The sequence below is a fragment of the Ciona intestinalis genome, unplaced genomic scaffold, assembly GCF_000224145.3.
Source record: "Ciona intestinalis unplaced genomic scaffold, KH HT000117.2, whole genome shotgun sequence".
Lineage (NCBI taxonomy): Eukaryota > Metazoa > Chordata > Ascidiacea > Phlebobranchia > Cionidae > Ciona > Ciona intestinalis.
In genome coordinates this window covers 23,136-31,109 of record NW_004190439.2, presented here as the reverse complement: position 1 = coordinate 31,109, position 7,974 = coordinate 23,136, and the positions used below count along the sequence as shown (strand labels likewise).

Below are 7,974 nucleotides of genomic sequence, written 5' to 3'. Positions count from 1 at the left end.
ATAATAGCGATTGTCCCCTTGATTATTTAGCCAGCGGGAGCTTGAAAACAGGTTTGAAGTTGAACGTTTGCGATCAAGTAAAGAATTGTTCCATCTACAATGAATACTTTCATCTACAATGAATATTAATGTAACCACCTTTATCATTTACCAACGATAGATCAACAACGTTTGTTTGAACCTGGTTTAAACTAACGTTACTAACCTGTTCCAAGCATGATTACCGCATGTTCAAAGTGACGATTGTGACGTAAATAAGACAATTACGCATACGTAACAGCTATATAACAGATTCTGCACATGTGGTCAACGCATGACCAAGTACCATGCGGTCAATGCATGCCTAAATATCCGTTCTCTTATTGTCACGTCGTTAATTTTGATTTTCTTTACCGCAATGGTATATTTTTATGAGAACAATACGAAAATATTAATAAATTTAGTAAAAATACATGTTTTTTTGTTAATTCGTGTACGGAGGCCGCCTCCGTGCCATTATTTCGTACGTAGGCGCCGCCTACGCATACTCGGCACCTATGGTTGCACGCGAGAGCGAAAAATACTGAAAATGAAAATAAAGTGAAGCTACTAAGAGGAGATAACGAGAACAGTCAACATAGCTTTAATTATTTTCGTTCGTTGTGAATTTGCTGTCTCGCAAGTAACAAATCGCAATGTCAGTGAAATTACCCGCTTTACAGCCGGTGTCAAATTACACGAGTGCGCAATGTTCCTGTATCTGATTTTAAATAAAAAGCCAATAAAACTTTTTTATAATGAAATAAATAAACTGCTGCAACCATGGGGGCTGTTTTGTTGAATGACAGACCCCATTTCCGCAAACACGCATGGAGACAGAAAGTGCTAAAACAGGCGTTGCATTCAATATTACTTTCTTTCGCTGGGAATTGAAACATGTTTTATTTAATTGTTACGTCACTTGTCCTATAACAAAATAACTATAAATTATGACGTTTCATAATATAACAATCGGAAAGAATGTTCCCACTTCCAATCATACATGAGATTGAAACCTCGTGTATGAGCGTCACATTTTTATGCTCTGCGCCGGGGTAGAATACAAAGGAAGACGCATGCGGTAGCATACATTCTACACCTAACAAATGAAGCAATCGTTGTGAACTTATTCTCTTGAAAAATTACGTAATGAAATTCCGGTTTTCAAGCGGTGCCATCAAACGATGTTTTTTGGCTTCTGTCCAGGCTCGACCGAGACAATCCTTTGTAATATCATATTACAATCTCTGTTGGTTCCAATTTACTGATAGCGTCGCTCTTCGCTCTTCTATTTGCATCAATTAAAATTCACATAATCGCGAATTACCTGCATTTAAACTAATCATCAGAAACAAAAATTATACACAAATTACAGATCGCATAGAAGCAAATAAAACTTGATTGTTTTATAACAATCTCGTTTGTAATGTAACAATCGTAATGGTTTATTAAAGTTATTCTGAAGTAAATAAACGTTAGAATATCCACGATGGACATGCGTAAAACTTACACCAATGTTTCATTTATTAAAAAGACGTTTCTAATTTAGTATAAATAATGTAATATTAGTCCTAATTTACCGCATAAAATAGAATAGATATATTAGTGTGCAAGACCAATATCTAAAGCGTTTATATCGCTTCAGAAATAACGTTGATTTTTATCTGTATGACAGACCCCTTTTGAACGCGCTAGTTGCATAACTGGCTGCAAAAGTTATAAATACTTTTCAATTAAATAATTTTTACTGGAAATTACGAAATGATGATTTTTACTGGAAATTACGAAATGATGTCTTTTTAACTGCAAACCACGTGCTCTGTAATATTTAAATTAGCGACGCTTTTTCGGCTGAATAGAAGTGCATTCTCGTACGCCTTTCTCCCTAATGACGTCATAGGTGCTCGGGCTTGTGCCGAGCTTTTCGTTGAAGCTTTTCGTTTTACAACTTCAGAACATTCCTAGAAGTTACTAGAAGTTACATTAATCGTCATTGTGCGATTGTGGTAATTACCTTATTAGCCTACGTGTACATAATCTAAGTAGTTGACATTGTAACTAAAAGGTGCACAGGGTGCAGCTGCACCCTGAATTACAAACCATAGGTGCAATAACAACGCCTTTGGATGTTATCATACTTTATCTCTTTGTGTATTTTAACAATTTTACAAAAGTCATAATTTAAAAAAAATTCTTGCTTGCAAGAGATAACGTTTCAACGTCTTTTCAGAAGTTGCTATATTTTTCGGCTAGGCCGTTTTGGCTTCATACAAAGCTAGGGATTTGGCGTTTTCGCACCATCATTCTGCAGGGTTTGGAGCTCTCTGTCACCGCAGAAAAGTTACCCAACAGTACAATTTCTAATGTATAGCTCATGATCCAACAAGGCTACTGATATATGTGGGTAAAATTATTTTTTCATCTAAATAAAAAAAAGATTCAAAGTTCTAGTTTAGGTTCGAAAAAAGTATTCTAGGATATCCCAGCTAGAATACCTAATTATTCTGTAATGTGCGTCTCGAGATACGCCAATACTCATAAACGACGCCTATAACGATTTGTTTAATTTTGGCGTCATGTTTAGCACCTCCAACATTTTTCTAAACCGAACACCTATGACAGCAGGCAATATCTTAGTGGTCCCGAATTTATTACTATGCAGCTTACACCGAGGGTATTTGATTGTACCATAATTAAAAGGGATTGAAAGTATTGTGTGACCAACAGTGACCACAAATTCGGCATCTATTAATTTAATTTACATTATTAATTATGTAGAGCGGTCATTTTATGCTTCCATGTGGTTCCCAACTTTTTTAAACAAGGCGCTGCTTAAAGTGCGTACTATATTTTTGCAAACCTATCCATAAGTAAAACATCAAAAATATCCTACCTGATTTTAAGTCCCTGCAGGCAAAATAATCAAAGGGACAACCGCTATTATGATGCAAATAATCAACGTATGAATTAGTATTATGTCATAATGAATTGCCAGATCAAACAATCGCTGTTATTATGCAATGAATTCACCTGTGAATTCCAACTATTTTGTAATTGACATGCTGCTTGGCTGAGCAAAACATTGTAAATATACAGCAGTGCTACTTCTAGAACATATTTAGGTTGTATATTACAGCCTGTTACTCTGTTTGATAGTCAAATTTACAAGCAACTTTGTGAAAGGCAATGCCAAGTTTGTGTTGCGAATTTACGCTGAAAAACTAGGTAAATAATCAGGCGACTTTTTGTTTAACATTCACAAGCTTTTAATATGTATGTAATACGAGAAAGCTGCATCAACCAAAAAGTGGTATGCAAGTAGAAATAGTTGGGAACCATTGAATTAAATAAATGCATAATTTATAAAACACTGGCTACATGCTGACGTTGCATTTTGTCATTTTTCGCGGGAACAGATTCACAACGACTGCTTCCCTTACTGAGTGTTGAACTGCATGCGTCTTCCTCCACCCCCTAAGCAGGTGCAGGGCGTAAATATGTGACGTTTCGATGTCGTGGTTGGTTAGGTAAGAGGCACATTTCTCTCGATTGGTACATTATAAAACATCGTAATTAATAGTTCAGTTATGTTATAATAAGACATAATTGAACGAAAAAATGTTTAAAATGCAGCACGAAAATGTTTGCTATTCGATCGACTTCGTTACCTGATAATTAGGAACACGCGACTAACATAAAACAAAAATTTAAAGACTTAACAAACTTTCTATCACACATGCGCCGGCACTATAGTCTGAATTACGCTTTATACCAAGATTTGGTAGCTTGAGTGTCGCGGGTAAAACTTATTACTTTCGGATTTACGAGATTTCTCCCATTCAGAATAAAAAACATTATATCGTTCTAAATTAGTGTCCGAGATTTCTCCTGATCAGAAAAAAATAAACATTATATTGCTCCAAAACAGTGTCCAAGAGAGTAGAGTTTAGTCATCTTTTTATACCAAGTTACATCCATCAAAGTGTAAAAGGAGGGTGGTTTCAGCAAAAATGGGGGGGTTTGTTTAAAAAAAATTTCTATCGAAACCCCCCACCCCTTACTTTTTACTGGCTGCGCCACTGGTGACCAATATAAATATTTTTACTTATGTTTGTTTGGGTACAACTTATTGTAGAATACAAACTACCTACTTTCTTAAAACTAATTTAGTTGCCGGAAGAAACAAGCAGAAAAGATTTTTTAGTGATTAAAACATTATTGTTACACCCAAATGTTTTGTACCTACAGTTTTGTGTGTTGCAAGTGGGAATCATTGCAGTAATCCAGCTATAATAAGGAAAAGACGAAACATGATTGGCCCGTTTTCAATTAAATCGTGCGCTGCGATCAGTACCGCAAGAAATCGTTGGCTTATAGTCATAAAGCAGGTGTAAAAGTAGATTCTTTAAAAATAGTAGCATAAAACTAAAACAGCAGTGTTCTGATATATTGTATTTCTTAAATTGAATAAATTTTATTTAGGTTAATTTAAAATTAAGGACTGGTGCTGGAAACCTATTATATCGTCACAGTGTCGAAATATAACTAAACGTTACAAATGTAATTGTTATGCTTTTGTTTAACTAAGGGGTGGATCTTTAATTTAACTGCAATCATAAGTTACAGTTGCCTGTTTTTGATTGCTGGTTTATTCGCAATGTTACTTAAATATGACTGATACAATAGCTTACTATGTGGTGAAAGTGGTACACAAACACGGGGATAGCAATGGTGGACACTTGGTCAATATTTGGGGGGGCTGACAACTAGAGGCTGGCCGAAATTTGCGTTTTACCGATAATCGTTATCGGTCAAAATGCAAAGATAATACACCGATATATAAAATAGTTCGTGCGAAGCGACGTGCGTTGTACTTGACCTTTACATATGTCGTAGTTTAGCCTTCTGTGCGTCGTAGTTTAACGTCCACGTGCATCGTAGCTTAGCATTTATGTGTCATAATTAACGTTTAGTATTCACGCTGGTCGTTTATCCAAAATTGTTTAAGAAAAGCAACACATATAACGTTACCTACTAAGAACGTGCAGAACAACCATTTTTCTTTATTATAACTTGCAATATCGTGAATACAGTTATTAATTTTGATTAATACTGATCAGCTACATTGCCGCTCACTTTGTATTACTATCTTTTTTCCTATGAACGAACGAAAGTTAAAGGAAAAAAAAGTCAAGCTCAATAAATTTTAGTGCTTCTCTTCCTTCAATTTTAATATTTTTTCAATCTCGCGTGTACCAATTGCTCTCTCGTTTATACCAATCGCATACGGAAATTTTCCGTTTTCTAATGGGAATTGACTACCCTCGATTAACATGACCATGAAGCCCTGCTACGCATGACGGATTATTGTTAATTAACGTCAGCTGTTTCATTTGAATTACTGATCGTAACTATGATATTTTAAGTCCGCACGTCCTCCAGACAAACCCACGCAGGAAAGATTTTAAGCCCGCGAGTTAGCACTTCTATTGTTTATTTTATTGGGGGTGCTTGAGCACCCACTGGCACCCCAATGTCCGCCGTTGGGGGATAGTTATAGTGTCAAAAATTGGCTACAGAACACACATGTTTACGATTAATTAAACTGCTGGATAAATTTAAATGTTCCCAGTATTGGCCGAATTTTTGTTATTAACATGACTGACGCACAGTCGCAACGAAGTAAAGAAAAAAAACATTTATATAATAAATGCTCCTAAGCATTTTATGCGAATGTCTGTCCTATCACACGTAATAATGCTAATTGTTCCACGAATCCTTTGTATCTGATTAGTCAATTAGAGCAGGTGTAAAGTGGGCATGATTTGCCAAGTATTTACAATATCACAAACAATCTGATGTTATGTTTTAGTAATCATGAATATGAATGTGAGTCAAATTTTAATATATTCTTTGTAAAGTTAGTACACATGATTGGGGAGGGGCACCGCACATACAAGTTAGATACAATAGGAACTAAAACAATGGTAACTTAACGCACTTTAACTCTTTTAAAACAAAAAATTAAGTGAAAAAATTAGGAAGTCGGTTTCGGGAACATACAGATTTTAAGATGTCTGTAGAAACATCTTGCTTTGTCAAAGTATCAGCTAGCATACATTTTGTTGAAATCAATTTAACAGAGATTTCCTTTCCCAAAATCAGCTCCCTTAAGCTTCCAATGTCGACTCGAAGATTATATTTATATCCAAAACACCCCCTTCAGACTGATCCCAGATCTCACAAATAGAAAACGAAGATGATTTGCCGCATCCACAGCATCCGACATGGCTAAGGTTTCTGCAGCATGAGTACTTCTAACCACTCTTCGGATCTTTTTAGATTGCCAAGAAAGTAAATTGCACTGGTTGTTTTCTTCAACTAAAAATATGAAATAAGTTTCCTGACTTCCTCCAATACACAAATTTGCAAAAGCAGCGTCCGTAAACACAACGATCTTCAGATTTTTACAACTTCCCAAAGATGGGTAGTTGAGATAAACTTTCTTTGACTGTGCATTACATATGACTTTATTACAGTGAATGATATGTTTAATCTTTGCATCTTTGCATCTTTGAATCTGGTTGACAATAAACATGTATTGAAACTTATATCTAGCCTTGTTTGATTGCTAATCCAAAGTAATTGTCCAATCCTTGATCGAAGTTCATCTTTCTTTTGATTACTAAGTTCTTGTTTTTTATTTTTCAATTCTTGCAGGCTGATCGGAATAGCATTAAGAATAACAATGTAGTTACTTTGGCAAATGCAGATTGAGGTCTTGTTCTGATTAACTTTTAAACCAATATATTTAAAAACTCTTCATTTTCTTGACCAATTTTGTAGTCTTTCCACATTGCTTGTATAACATTTTGCTTGAAATGTTCCGTGCCTGCTCAAAGGAAATCATCAACATAAACTGCTACCACACCATCCAATTGTGATGCGTTTTGCCAATAAAATACTGTTGAGTCAATTTTAGATGCTTTTCCATGTTTGCTTAACAGGAAATTTCATCTTGACAATTTGCTTCACTCGGAGGACTGGCGAGTCCTTTTCCAAATTCTTAGTACACTCTTCGAAACCCCTTGAAACCAACCTTGCCCTTGGCTTAACAGAACCATTGACATCTTTTAACGTACACACCATCGTATGAAGATGATTTTGCATTTGAAGTCTGGAATTGGAACTTAAGTGTAAACTTTGTTTTCTTTCCAAGAATTTAGTTCTGCCTTTTTAGCTTAATCAGAAGAAAAACCATTGATTTGAAACACTTCTTCTGTCACTCTGGTTTCGTCATTCTCTGTATAGATAATAATCCCACTATTTACATTTTCCATTTTATTGAAATCCACCCAAGTCTTGTCCCCTTTTAGTTCAGGGGGGTATTCATAAAAAATATTATAACAGGTTTTATATTTCCCTGTTGCTTTTCCTGCATGACCTAAAACAGTTGCAGTGTGTTGAACTCCTCCTTTTTCAAACGAAAGAACTTGTTGTTTGTTCAGTTTTTGCCATATTTAGCCTGGGAGGATTCTTAAATGGAGCAGGAATTGATATTTCAATTCTCAGACCATCAACAGGGGAATCCCTTACTTCATGATGAGGTTTTTCTGATAAATTGTCCCTCCATAGGGAAGAAATCTCTCTGAACACGAGTCCTCATGTGTGTCCTGTGTAACCGGCTTGTTTTGATTTCCCCCATTTATATTCAAGAACCTTTCTTTATCGGCAAGTTAAAGTCTACACACATGAACACGAAGGAACTGACCACCTCACTTGATCTTCCCCGATGTCTCCGCTGCCATGAAAGCTCTTCTAGCTGTGTATAGTGCACTTAAATGCATTCTTAGGTCTCTGCCTTCTGTTGGTTTCCTTGGATTGGGGTTATTATCAAGAAGCACAGAGGACACAGAAATATTTTGACCAAAAACTAGTTGAGATACCCAAGTTACG

At 35.7% G+C, this 7,974-nt stretch overlaps 2 long non-coding RNA genes across 2 annotated transcripts in view; both read left to right on the top strand.

The window, feature by feature from the left end:
• The first annotated feature begins 5,599 nt into the window (after positions 1-5,599).
• LOC113475137 lies at positions 5,600-6,452 on the top strand. Its single transcript, XR_003396876.1, has 2 exons — positions 5,600-5,907; positions 6,184-6,452. It is a non-coding gene; the product is annotated as an uncharacterized LOC113475137 (long non-coding RNA).
• Positions 6,453-7,026: 574 nt separating this feature from the next.
• Positions 7,027-7,974, top strand: part of LOC108950353 — a 9,471-nt gene continuing 8,523 nt past the window's right edge. The window contains exon 1 of the long non-coding RNA XR_001975194.2: positions 7,027-7,625. This is a non-coding gene — a long non-coding RNA (uncharacterized LOC108950353). The remainder of the gene's footprint in view (positions 7,626-7,974) is intronic.